At 44.6% G+C, this 14,877-nt stretch overlaps 1 pseudogene; it reads right to left on the minus strand.

Annotated features, from left to right (window-relative positions):
- Positions 1–8,022: 8,022 nt before the first annotated feature.
- On the minus strand, positions 8,023–8,140 carry LOC124556439 (annotated as a pseudogene).
- Between the last annotated feature and the right edge of the window lie 6,737 nt (positions 8,141–14,877).

The following is a 14,877-nucleotide window of genomic DNA, read 5'->3' on the forward strand; positions in this document are numbered from 1 at the left end:
TTTATCCTCAGCAACAGGCAAACGGGACAACGCATCGGCGTTTCCGTGCTTAGCAGTGGACCGATACAAGATATCGTAGCGGTACTGCGAGAGGAAAATAGACCAGCGAATGAATTTCTGCGCTGTACGTGGAGGTACAGGCTTGTTCGGATGAAAAAGCGACGTCAAAGGTTTGTGGTCTGTGATGATGGTAAAGTGACGACCATACAAGAAATCATGGAACTTAGTAACACCAAACACGAGAGCCAAAGCTTCTTTCTCTATCTGGGAATAATTTCTTTGCGCAGATGAGAGCAATTTGGACGCAAAGACAATAGGGCGATCATGCGTGCCAACTTTGTGCGCAAGCACAGCACCGATCCCGAAATCCGATGCATCGACCATCAACAAAAGGGGTTTCTGGGGATCGAATGGCGTAAGGCAAGTATTTGAAAGCAACGCCGATTTCAACTGGCGAAAGGCGCGTTCGCATTCCGTCGTCCAGAGAAACGGAACACCTGTACGGCGTAAGCGATGAAGCGGAGCTGAAATGGAAGAGGCATTGCGCACATTCACTTACACCTTGTGATTCTAAATCCTTTAATGGTCGTGCGACCGCATCACGCAATGCGTGGGGAACATTGCGCGCTCGGAAAAATTTCGGTTGCGCGTGGACTTTCAGTTCCAAATGAGCTTCATAGTTCTTAGCGCAACCAAGGCCCGGTGCAAAAATGTCTGCAAATTCTTCACATAACCGAGAAACACTGTCTGAAGGCACAGTCTGATCCACCGATAGGACCTGATTGACAATAGACATGTTAAACAATTGAAATAAATCTAAGCCAAACAAGTTCACTGCAGTCGAAGAACGAAGAACGTAAAATGACACAAGTTTTGTTTGTCCCTTGTATGTTGCAAGAAGGCTGCACTGTCCTAACACAGGAATTTTCTGTCCTGAATATGTACTGAGCTGAACATTTGTGGCACGCAACGGAGGTTTGCCCAGTTGTTTGTACGTGTCGTGATTGAGCAATGAAACTGCAGCTCCGGTATCGAGCTGGAATGGGATCACTTTGCCATTAAAGTCCAAATCTACAAAAAGTTTATTGTCCTGCTGACGACAAGAGCGACTGTTTTGTGCAATTTGAACAGACACTGGTACAGCATCACTTGCTAATTGACGTGATTTCCAGCGACGTCGACGCACAGTTTTTGTGGGACGAACACAGTCACTGTTAGAGAAAGTGGCACTGGACGAAGCGGAAATAACTACATGAATATCCATGGGCGAAGGTCCACGATCCTGAGTGTCCTTGGTTCGATTCCGGCGCGAAGCAAAGGGCCTGGAATGATTGTGATTGTCTGATCTGAGCTTTTTCTGGCAAACACTTTGAACATGTCCTTTCTTATTACAGAAGAAGCAAATAGCTTGACGTGACGGGCAATGTTCACGCGAATGTCTAGTAGCACACCGCGGGCATGATTTCACTGCATTTGTGTGCTGGCGCGGCACACCTGGCTTAGAGCACGGCGGCAGCTGCGTCGAAGTGCGCGAGGGCCGGTTACCGGGCCGCGCAGCGCGTCCAGCGGGCCAGTTAATGTTACACACGGCTGGCGAAGTTTCAAAAGGTTCCTGAGCACAGTCAAGTGTGTCTTGTCTATCCAATGTGTCTATCACTTGTTGAAGGGAGGGATTAACTTGTTTCAAAATTTGCTCCCGTATGCGAACATCAGAAACGTTCTGTGCAATTGCATCACGTACCATTGTATCCGAATAAGAAAGGCCACAGTCACAGTCAAAGGCACAGTCCCTAGTAAGTCCTTGCAATGTTGCTACCCACGCCCTATTAGTTTGACCGGCCGTACGTTTTGTACGAAAAAACGTATACCGTTTATAACTACATTAACTGTTTCTTTGAAATAGGCATCTAAAGCAGACAAAATTTCTTCGTAGGACAGAGTTGCTATGTCGCGTCGGGGAAACAATTTGACTATCACACGGTAGGTGGACACACCGACACAAGAAAGCAAAAACGGCTGCCGCTCATTGCCTTGAATTCTGTAGGCGGCTAGATGAAAGCCAAACTGTCGGGACCATTCCGTCCAAGTCTCGTGGGTTTGGTCAAACTGGCGAAACTGCGGTGCAACTGCATGTTGTGGCTGCGGTAGCGGTGAAGCGGCGGCTGCCACATCGGTTTGAATGGCACGTTGACCCTGGACGAGCTGTCCAAGGGCATCCAATAACGCCTGCGTCTGCTGATTCTGCAAGCGATAAAATTCGGACAGTACATCTGGAGATTGTGGCAAAGCCATGACACAAATAAATCAGAGCAAAGCAAGTAGAAAGAACACGATCCTTTAAGCCTCGTCGCCAATCTGTTGTGGCGTAACAAGCTAGCTACGCCACACTGAGAAGGGAGCCGAAAGAAAGGCACGCGTACACACACGCCGAATGGCGTGAATTCTGGAACAGGATAGTATTGAATGGTAGCAAGAAAAGTACGTAGCTGCTTTATACTTAACTTTTAATCTTTGTTGGTTTACAACGTTCTTCGTGAGACATTTATACAATAACTCTCAAAGTAGGTAAGGCTAATGGCGCCTTGCTAGGTCGTAGCCATGGACTCAGCAGAAGACTATTCTAACTGTCTCTCGGCAATTGAGAGGAAGGCTTCGTCCGTATTGTCGCTAGCAATGTCGTCCGTACAACTGGGGCGAGTGCTCTATCGTATCTCGAGACCTGCCTTGTGGTGGCGCTCGGTCTGCGATCACACAGTGGCGACACGCGGATCCGACATGTACTAAATGGACCGCGGCCGATTTAACCTACCACCTAGCAAGTGTGGTGTCTGGCGGTGACACCACATAAATAAAATCAGATTTACTTGTCACTATTCTGAAAGGTGAGGCATATACAGCAATCTCTCATCCTCCACCTTCTTCTTTCTCCTCCTCTTCTTCTTCTTCTTCTTCTTCTCTTTTTCTTCTTCTTCTTCTTCTTCTCTTGTATACTACGAAATTGTCACAGATTTTTATTTACTTTTGTCGTCTTCCTTCTCTCTGCGTCTTTCAGGCAAGTTCACTCTCATATTAGGAAGTTACTGCGTTCAACCTTTGACGTAGTCACATACAAGCTGTCTTTAAAATAAAGATAAGTGAAATACAAACATCCGCTTTTGCATGTTATTTCCCTTGTTGCTTACTAAAGTTACAGTCTGTATTCAGGTCTTGATTTGAGGATGCTATCGTGGACTTCACACTCTTTTGACGTTAACGGATCCTGCTTTCTGTTCCACTTTTCCCTCCTGAAATGCTTCAGGATATCCTGAATTGTCTATTATTTTAATCATGAAGTTCCAACAAGAACGTTATGTAACAGCTACTAATTCATAGTGAAACAGTGTCTGGACACGAAATACGTGGTACAGTATGCATTGTTGTCTCACAATCGCTTAGCGGAGAGTTGGTTTATATTGTAGGATGTTGTGTGATTACCCGATAATAAACACATCAGATTGTAGAGGCCATTAAGTTTAATTTCTAAATTTATTGTTCCAAGCTTCAACCATGCTATATAAAAGAAAGGTTAGCAGAGTTTAGTGGAATCTTGAAAAACGGAGATGTCAAGTTTTGTGAAAATTTGCAATATTCAGGCACCTTTTGCAAAGGCAGTTATTCATTTTTGTCCGATTTTATGTTAGCCATTGTTTAAGGCTCATATCAATGTATCACAATCAGTTAAAAAACGCGTTTTGAAAAAACAATGGCGTTTGTTAACTTCTCTTACGACACTCCTCAGTTACAGCCATACACATACAGCCATTTGAATATAGCCTGTGAATATAAGTCTACGTAAGGTCCCTTAAAAGTTTTCTGGGTTTTTAAAGTGAAAATAATGTTATACAGAGTGGTAAGAATAAACTCGGCCTAGAAAATATTCATGCCCCGTAACATAGGCAGTCGGACGTCCAGTCATGCCTTGGTCGGCATGATGTAAATTGGGTTACCTGTTTTACAGTGCAAGAATTTCTAGGTCGGTTTATTTTTCCCACCCTGTATAGCCTTAACAGCAGCAATCTTATTTCTCTTCATTATATATGAACTATGTACAGGAATGATCGACTTGTATCTTGATTCATTACACGACTGCAATTTATCCCATTTAGTGCCGGCTGATGTGGCCGAGCGGTTCTAGGCGCTACAGTCTGGAAGCGCGCGACCGCTACGGTCGCAGGTTCGAATCCTGCCTCGGGCATGGATGTGTGTGATGTCCTTAGGTTGGTTAGGTTTAAGTATTTCTAAGTTCTAGGGGACTAATGACCTCAGATGTTAAATCCCATAGTGCTCAGAGCCATTTGAACCATTTTATTTATTCCATTTAGTAAACGCATTTGTTTCAGGCATCAGTACTTTCATTTGTTTGAATCATCCTTTATCGCCCCCTAACACATGGCACTCTTTAGTTACCTACTGTAACCAACATGTTTCGCATTGAAACAGATCTATTGGGAGTTTGTTACTTGCATTTCTGGGATCTGTACGTACTTTGGACGTCTCAAAAGCTAAGCGAACCTTTTGAATCGCTTATTACTGGCGCGCAGTCTTTGATCAGACTATCTCTGTCCCTGGAAGATCTGTTTGTCATCACTGCTTCGCAGCGCGGAAGTTCTGTAGTATGTGTTGGTGAAACAAACGTCGAGCAGAGGGCTCGTGGCAATGTAGACATAAACTTAAGTGCCTTTATGTTTAAGTAAAATTATTTGTGTTTGCATACTGTGAAACAGAGGAGAAGGATTTGATTAGTGACTTAGAATGAAAAAGAGTATGAAGAGGAATGAAGGTAATATCTTTATTTATTGGGACGGCAGGTATGCAGGACAACTTCTGTAAAGTTTAGAAAGGCATGGCGGGAGTGCTTGGACAGCTCAGTCGGTAAGGTTCTGGGTTCTTGATCCGGTCCGGCATACAATTTTAAGCTGCTACGAAGATTCAAAGTAACGCAATCTCGGCCGCAGACTGAAAAATTCACTTTGTAAGTCATTTAGTTCGAACGTATTTCAGATTGTAACAAAATAAAAAAGTTCACCGTAAAAGTCCACAACATAAAAAAAATGTCGGAAGGGATTATAAACACAACTTACATTAAAATTCGCTCTTCGGGCGTACTACACAAAGATTTTAAAACGTGGTATAACACGAGCTGAGTATAAACGACCACTTTTGTACCAGAGTTACCAGAATTAGCTAAAACGAGTGATACTGATCAAATTTATCTGGGAGTAAGAAGTAACCAGATTACCACGGAGAACCTCAAAAGCTTCAAGTGAACAGTAAATATCTTGACTTTGCATGTCTTCATCGTGAGTGGATGTTTATTGACACGCCAGCAGCTGTGGCCGAGCGGTTCTAGGCGCTTCAGTCCGGAACCGCGCGACTGCTACGGCCGCAGGTTCGCATCCTGCCTCGGCTATGCATGTGTGTGATGTCCTTAGGTTAGTTCTAGGGGACCGATGACCTCAGATGTTAAGTCCCATAGTGGTCAGAGACATTTTTTTATTATCGACACGACGAATGAGTCAACACGTCAGTTTACCCTTCTAGCTTAACTGACTCTCGAAAATTCTCCTAAAACTATAATGGTAATAATACAACATTTTAGCATGATCCGGAAGTATGCCAAGTGATAATAATTCAGTACTGCCGCTAGTCACGGAAAATTACATATCCTTAGCAACGACTGATCGTAATTATGTCGTCTCTTAAACGTCCATTGAAAAGAGCAAAATTTGAACTTACCACAAATAGCGAGTAATTTGAAAGTTTTAAATAGTTTGATAAATAACAAACAATAAAATAAAGACTCTCAGTTCTCAGTCCAACTCAAAATATGTTCCTTTAAGTTCCAGTTTGTTTTTCTTTGATTATTAACTGTTATCTCAGAATACACCCCATTGTTACCATCTATAATTTTTTTTCGGGATCACTGACTCGAAGCTGTCTTCTTCCTCACCTGTTTCATACAGATGACTATCTGCATCTCGCAAGAATCTCACGAACTTTATGCTGATTAAATGTCGACATCGGTCAAAAGCATACACATTGTCAAACAAATAATTGCGATGCTAACAAGGTGTCGTGCTACATAAACTAAAGATGGCAGGCATATTTCTACGTCTGAAAGATGATTGAGCCGTGCTGCGGCTCGCGTTGGTGCCGTTGCTAGGTTGGCATCGTTTAGTTGGTATAATTACGGTTGTCATCTTCTTCTTGTGTACATGGGCGCCACTCCCTTTGCAAGTGTTGTCTGTCCACTAGTGGCAGCAGCGGCCGTAATCGATATCTAGTAACGATGATACTATCTTTGGGGCGACTTTGTGGTTTTTCCGTGTCGTGTGAGTCGGCCGTTCGGTTGGGGAAGGTCGAGCAGCCAGGTCCGCTGGCGGCACGCATGCACTGCCGGATGGAACGGCTGTAGTCGCGAGAGGTACAGCCTCGTTGTCAACCGGACCCAGGAAGTTTAAGTTGAGTGGACCTTAATTCAAGTAGTGAAACCTCCACCATTGTGAGATCTCGTCATTTGTTTGCATGTTGCTACTCGTAGTATTGCCGAGACAAAGAGCAGCGAGTGGAGCGTTTGGGGAAGGCGAACCTAATTAGCCTTCCTGCACTTTTGGTTATTAATTGTTGCATTCTGTATGTTATCATTTGTGAAGTTCAACCAGTGGTTTTTTTCCTGTCTAATGACTGCTAACATCCCATTTACTTGCCCTGGAGCTTAGTGTATGTTACGGCAGTGTATTTTTCCTCATCTTGCCGCTGCTGCCTGGTAAGGCGTGTAGTTCGACAGCTTCCTTGATTTGTGGGCTGGGTGGTGGTCTTGTTTTCCTACTCTGGTAGTAGTGGTTCCTTTCTGCTTCCACTTGCTCTAAACACCAGAGTCTCAAGACGTAGTGCTGACCGCCGGTTCCAGCTTGGATGTGTTATTCCATTGTTGCATTTGTCATCGGACCTTAGGTAGATTCGGCAAGTGATTATTGATCATGGGTTTAAACTGCCGCTAGTCTGAGTTAACATCTCGTGAAGCGAGTGCCACTCTCGGCTGCCTGTCTCATTGCTTGCGAAGTTTTGAGGGACTTTTCCCAGGTCGATCCTCGGAGCAATGTCTGCACACACCTTCTACCCCCCCCCCCCCCCCCCCTCCGCGGTTTGGTCAGAATTCATGGTTTTTTATTACAGAATTTAGTAACTGTAATTTCAAGTTTTAAAGGATTCTGAAAGGATTGCTAGTCAGGCCTTACAGCCGTGAAACCGTTTTTAAATTATTTCTATTGGGGCCTTCAGCCGAGAAATAGTTGAATTTGTTGTCATTAAGGCCTTCATCCATGAGTGTTACTTGTCTTAAAATTTTAACTATACAATTGTATTCTAGCAGTGAGACTTTGATGATTGTTCTTTTAAAAATGTTTTAATAATTGTAATTTCAAATTGAAGAAGTTAACACGTTCCTAAAAGATTGTTATTCTTGCCTTCAGCCGTGAAACAGATTTTCAACTATTACTATTGGGGCCTTCAGCCGAAAAATAGTTTTGAATTTGCTGTCATTAAGACCTTCAGCCATGGAACACCTCTTAATTTATTGTCACCTTTTATTTATTGTTGTTTCCAAATAAAGTGTACGTGATTGAAAAATAAACTAACCAACAGTAATTGATTACGGCCCCATCCACAATCGTAACCCAATCCTGGCTTCCTTGGTACCAGGTCTCGATGACGTCTATTCGGGTATCACGCCAGTCGCATAACAGTGGCGCTGGCAGCGACGCTAGCAGGATACAAATCAAAGCACTCCATCTTCAGGCCACGAGTGGCCTACCGGGACCGTCCGACCGCCGTGTCATCCTCAGGGGAGAATGCAGATAGGAGGGGCGTGGGGTCAGCACACCGCTCTCCCAGTCGTGATGATGGCTTTCTTGACCGAAGCCGCTACTATTCGGTCGAGTAGCTTCTCAATTAGCATCACGAGGCTGCGTGCACCCCGAAAAATGTCAACAGCGCATGGCGGCATTGATGGTCACCCATCCAAGTGCCGACCACGCCCGACAGCGCTTAACTTCGGTGATCTCAAGGGAACCGGTGTATCCACTGCGGCAAGGCCGTTGGCAGGATAAAAATCAGGTTTGCTTTAAATGCGCGCTGTGACGATCGTGAGCGTCAGTTACCTTAGCGATTAGGGCGTAATGAGTGATGTCAAGAATAGTTTTACGGCGAAAAAGACGCCATTATCGATACTTCATTGAGTATGGACGAGGTCGTGTAATAGGGCTACGAGAAGCTGGATGTTCCTTTTGCGAAAGACTTGACAGGAATAAAGCCACTGTAAATGACTGCTCGCAGCGGTGGTCACGAGAATGTACGGTCCCAAGAAGTGGCACTATCGAGAGGGAAGACTATCACGTTCGACGTATGGATCTGGTGCATCGTATCCCATATGAAGCAGAAATTAGAGCGGCAGCTGGCACCACAGTGTCACAACGAACGGCTATAAATCAATTATTTCGAGGACAGCTCCGAGCTAGACACCCTGCAGGGTGAATTCCAGTTACCCCAAATCACCACCATTTTTGAGACAATTGGAAATTTGTGATAATGTCTTATGGGACCGAACTACTGAGGTCATCGCCCCCTAAGCCTACACACTACTTACGTTACGGACAACACACACACCCATGCCCGAGGGAGGACTCGAACATCCGACGTGGGAAGCCGCACGGACTGTGACAAGGTCACTTAGACCCCGCGGCTCATTTATGAGTACAGTAGTGTCCTGTCACAGCTCCTTGGAGGGCAGCATGGAGGTGTCTTGTCTTTCCTGATGAAAGATGGTTCTACAATGATGACCCTGTGTTGATCCGAAGGATGCCAGCCGAGAGCCTGCAACCAGTCTGTCTGCGTGCTAGATGCGTTGGACCTACGCCTGGAGCTATGGTCTGGGGAGTGACTTCGTATGAGAGCTGGAGCACTCTCGTGGTTACCTCACACACCATGACTGCAAATTTGTGCGTCAATCTGGCGATTCGACCTATTGTGCTCCCAATCCTGGTGGTGTTTTCCAACAGGATAATCCCCGCCCAAATACCGCTGTTGTAATCCAGAGTGTCGATACGTTGCCTTGGCTTGCTCGATCGCTAGATTTGTCTGCAATCGAGCAGGTGTGTGACGTCATCGGACGTCAACGCCTGGCTCATCCAGAAACAGCATTAAGCGTCGCATTATTGACTAACCAAGTGCAACAAGCATGGAACTCATTCCCCAAAATGTCATTCTGGCAGTTACACCGGTTATTAATGTACCAGCATTTCTTATTTGCAATGTCTTTTCTTCGCTTGAATTAACCAGAGATGTTGCAGTATTTATCATTTAAATACACTACTGGCCATTAAAATTGCTACACCAAGAAGTAATGCAGATGATAAACGGTTATTCATTGGACAAATATATTATACTAGAACTGACATGTAATTACATCTTCACGCAATTTGAGTGGATAGATCCTGAGAAATCAGTACCCAGAACAACCAACTCTGGCTGTAATAACGGCCTTGATACGCCTGGGCATTGGGTCAGAGCTTGGATAGCGTGCACCGGTGCAGCTGCCCATGCAGCTTCAACATGATACCACAGTTCATCAACAGTAGTGACTGGCGTATTGTGACGAGCCAGTTGCTCGGCCACCATTCACCAGACGTTTTCAATTGGTGAGAGATCTGGAGAATGTGCTGGCCAGGGCAGCAGTCGAACATTTTCTGTATCTAGAAAAGCCCGTACAGGACTTGCAACATGCCGTCGTGCATTATCCTGCTGAAATGTAGGGTTTCGTAGGGATCGAATGAGGGGTAGAGCCACGGGTCGTAACACATCTGAAATGTAACGTCCACTGTTCAAAGTGCCGTCATTACGAACAAGAGGTGACCGAGACGTGTAACCAATGGCACCCCATACCATCACTCCTAGTGAAAGGCCAGTACGGCGATGACGAAGACACGCTTCCAATGTGCGTTCACCGCGATATCGCCAAACACGGATGCTGTAAACAGAACCTGGATACATCCGAAAAAATGATGTTTTGCCATTCGTGCACCCAGGTTCGTCGTTGATTACACCATCGCAGCCGCTCCTGTCTGTGATGCAGCGTCAATGGTAACCGCAGCCACGGTCTCCGAGCTGATAGTCCATGCAGCTGCAAACGTCGTCGTCGAACTGTTCGTGCAGATGGTCGTTGTCTTGCAAACGTCCCCATCTGTTGACTCAGGAATCGAGACGTGGCTGCACGATCAGTTATAGCCATGCGGATAAGATGCCTGTCATCTCTACTGCTAGTGATACGAGGCCGTTAGGATCCAGCATGGCGTTCCGTATTACCCTCCTGAACCCACCGATTCCATATTCTGCTAACAGTCATTGGATCTCGACCAACGCGAGCAGCAATGTCACGATACGATACGATAAACCGCAATCGCAATAGGCTACAATCCGACTTTTGTCAAAGTCGGAAACGTGATGGTACGCATCTCTCCTCCTTACACGAGGCATCACAACAACGTTTCACCAGGCAACGCCGGTCAACTGCTGTTTGTGTATGAGAAATCGGTTGGAAACTTTCCTCATGTCAGCACGTTGTAGGTGTCGCCACCGGCGCCAACGTTGTGTGAATGCTCTGAAAATCTAATCATTTGCATATCACAGCATCTTCTTCCTGTCGGTTAAGTTTCGCGTCTGTAGCACGTCATCTTCGTGTTGCAGCAATTTTAATGGCCAGTAGTGTATGTCACCTAGACAAATGTGTTCCCGAAATTTCATTACTCTACATTAACTATTATTTGGTCTTGCTATTTTTTCTGTCAGTGTATTTTTAATTTTTTACCATGCCAGACCACTATCATACCCCACGCTGATGTACAGTTGCACACTCTATTGTTATGTCACATGGACGGCCTTTAATACATGGCCGGCCGAGGTGGCCGAGCGGTTCTAGGCGCTACAGTCTGAAACCGCGCAACCGCTACGGTCGCAGGTTCGAATCCTGCCTCGGGCATGGTTATGTGTGATGTCCTTAGGTTAGGTTCTTAGTTCTAGGGGACTGATGACCTCAGAAGTTAAGTCCCATAGTGCTCAGAGCCATTTGAACCATTTAATATATGTACTAACATGAGTCGCCTGTAAATCTCTCGTGTCACCAGAAAACGAACATTGCCCCACCTAATGAGTTTCAGGAGAGTAGATAGTACACAAGTTATCATTTGACTCCTCAGGAACAGATAAACACTGCACTCGTCTAAGGAGAAAATATGAGATCGTTGATACAAGTTCCACTCCTGATACTCTCCTGCTCCCTTTCTTCGCACATCTCGGAGCTGGGATGTTTGTACAGTGGACGCCTAGAGACCAAACAGATCATGTGCAGGTGGTTGCGTATTTTCTATCTCATCACTGTTCTCCAAGATCTCTTCAGGAAGGCAACTCCCAGTGCAGTTGCATTCGCCTTGGCGTACGATGGATCCTTAATTTGCAGGTAACAGATATAAGTTGGTGTTCTTGACTGCGGATGACCACTAAAAGGCTGAGCCGGCCACTGTGGCCGAGCGCTTCTAGGCGCTTCAGTCCGGTTCCGCGAGACTGATACGGTCGCAGGTTCGAATCCTGTCTCGGGCATGGAAGTGTGTGATGTCCTTAAGTTAGTTAGGTTTAAGTAGTTCTAAGTTCTAGGGGCTGATGAACTCAGATGTTAAGTCCCACAGTGCTTAGAGCCATTTGAGCGATTTTAAGACGCTGATCCCCAATTGTAAAGACGTCGCTGCGACATGCGTCACTTCGGCTGCAAACCTTCTGGTCCTAGAGTAAAGATGCACGCGCATTCTTGCACATTCTGTGCTTGAAACACATCTAGACTCGTGTCCAGTGCACACGAGCAACACACACACACACAAACACGCACACACACACACACACACACACACACACACACATACACACAGATTTTGGAAGTCATGACGGCGATGCTAAACTATTTTGAGCAATTCATGTGTGGGAAATAGTATGATATTTGAGTCGTTTTGAAACATGGGTCCTCGGAGTCGTTTTGAAACATGGACCCTCGAAATGTTGCAAGACCCTCCGCAACGCACAACGTCTGTCTTCTAACATTCCTCATCGCATTTCGTTGAGCATTTCTACGAAACTTTAATACTGAGCAAATAAACCCATGACGAATCATGCACTCTACGAATATTTTCTATTTCTTCTGTAAATCCGCCTAGGTAATGGACCCATACTGGCGAACAGTACTGAAGAACCGGTCCAATACTGACCTCTACCACGGGTGAACTGAAATTCACTACGATTCTTCCAAGCCAGTCACGCCAAAACCGTCACTCGAGTGGGACGCGTATGGCGTGAGGAAAGCGATCGTGGTGAAAATGATAATTTTGAAGCTCAGGATTCATTTAGTTATATAAGTAAAAGGCGAACGTATGGTAAGAAATAGGCAATGGTAAACTGACATATGCTCGTGACAGACGAGTGACTGTACAAGCGATTGCGATCAGGACAAGTAGCTGTCTGTGAACTTTGGTTGTAAGTAGCATTGCGCTGCATTCTAAAAGCAGCTAGTGAAAGAGACGGGTTTTGGAATGCTACTGAACAGATGGAATTGCACTGCAGGAGCATAGAGATATAGATACAGAGAAGGATGAATAATTATTTTGTAAAGATTGGCCAAGTGAAGAGTTTTTGCGGGGAAATATTGGTGCACTGCTTGCTTGCACGGAACTATAATGTGTGTGAATAAAGGACGCTTTTAGTGCACTCTCCTTTGTTGGTATGGTTTGGTTGATTTCGTTGTTCAGAGTAGATTTACTACAGTTTTCTGACCACGTGGCTTGCACTCAAAAGCTGTAGATTTTATCGCTGCACAATTTGTAGGAATTATTCTTGGCAGAGTAAAAACTGTTGGAATAGACAAATTTTTGAAATGGTGATTGTAATAGTCGGACAATGAGTTTCAGTTTTTGCAATATAGTCTTTTTAAAGCTCAGTTTTCCTTCAATGATTTAACAAGTTCAGATTCCATTGCCCTCTCCTCAAAAAGAATTTTACGTTCTGATTACGAGTGCCGACGCACTGCACGGAGCCTGACACAGCTGATCTGCTTAGAACAGCTGCACGTCTTTGTACTGAACTGCGCAAAGATTTTCTTTCCTCTTAGCTTACCTGCTGCTGCGTTGTTTTATGTCAATCATTTCGAGCAGTACCAAGTTTTCCGTTGTCAAAGGTAAGCCATACGAAATTTGACAGCGCCAGTTTTACAGTGCAGTTAGGTCACAGTAAGATCATTTACAGGTAGATTTGCTTTTTCAAAATTTCATGATGAGCCAGTTCAGGCAAAGTTGAGCTCGCATTACATTTCAGGTGCAGATAGTTTTATTTTTCTCAGTGCAATGCTACATTTTCGTGTGCAATAGTCTGTGTCTGAAATTTTGTTTAGTCGGACGTAGAACGTACGTTTACTGGGCAATTTTGTAGAAAAATTTTTCTTCGTGATTCTTTCGTAATTAGATTGCTAATTTCATATAGTTTTTTCGTTCTCTAACTTCGTGTGTTGGAATTTTAAGTCACCTATTGCGATGTCACCATTATAGCACTTCACTGTAGTGCATAACTAAATTTTACAGAAGTGCTTATTTAATGCGCAGTTAAGTTTTCCGATCACCTTGGAATATTTATTTAAAAAATACAGTTAGAATTTTAGTTTTGGTGACTATTTTTTTTTACAGATGGCGTTCGTGTAATTACGCTACTTGTATAGTTGGGTATCACAACACGTATATGCGACGATAATGAATAGTTGTCAGTTTGCTATAGCTCTAGTGCTCGAAAAATAAACAAGTAGAAACTGCACTGCTGATGACAATTTTCTGGAAGCGGTATATACCGTAATATCTCTAGGGGTAACTATCAAGAGCGACCGCGAGTGGGATGACCACATAAAGTAAATGGTAGGAAAACTAGAGACCATACTGAGAAGCATAGGAAGAATCTTCAGGAAATCTAACCCATCGACGAAAGAAGTGGCTTACGAGGCACTTGTTCGACCGATTCTTGAGTACTGTTCATTGGTCTGGAACTACTACCGGATAGGACTGATGAAAGAGATAGGGAAGATCCAATGAAGAGCGTCATTTGTCGTCACGGGATCGTTTGGTCTGCTCGACAGCTTTAGAGAGATGCTGAACAAACTCCACTGGCAGACGCTACAAGAGGGGCGGTGTGAATCACGGAGAAGATTACTATTGAAATTTCGAGAGACTATTTTCCCAGAAAGGGTCAGACAACATATTACTCTCTCCCACATATATCTCGCGAAATCACGATGACGAAGAAATTCCAGAATTCTGAGTTAATGTAAAAGCTTACTGACAGTCATTCTTCCCACGCGCCATTAGCAACTGGAACAGGGAAGGGAGAGGGAACCGGGCCAACTTATTGCCACCAGAAGTAACCTCCGCCACTTGCCGTCCGGTGGCTTGCGGAGTATTGGTATAGATGTAGATACATACTAAGATGAGAAAAGTCATGTGATAGCGATATGTACATAATGACATTCGTATCGCGTACACAGGATAAAAAAGGCAGTGCATTGGCGGTGCATTCATTTATACTCAGGTGATTCACGTGAAAAGATTTCCGACGCGATCATGGCCGTACGACGGGAATTAACAGTCTTTGGACGCGGGGTGGTAGTTGGAGCTAGACGCATGGCACTTTCCATTTCCGATATACTCTCATGCTCATAAATTAAGGCTAATGGTGACACATGATCAAACAGCGCTCTGGTGAGCGGCT

The sequence above is a fragment of the Schistocerca americana genome, chromosome 1 (genome assembly GCF_021461395.2).
Source record: "Schistocerca americana isolate TAMUIC-IGC-003095 chromosome 1, iqSchAmer2.1, whole genome shotgun sequence".
Lineage (NCBI taxonomy): Eukaryota > Metazoa > Arthropoda > Insecta > Orthoptera > Acrididae > Schistocerca > Schistocerca americana.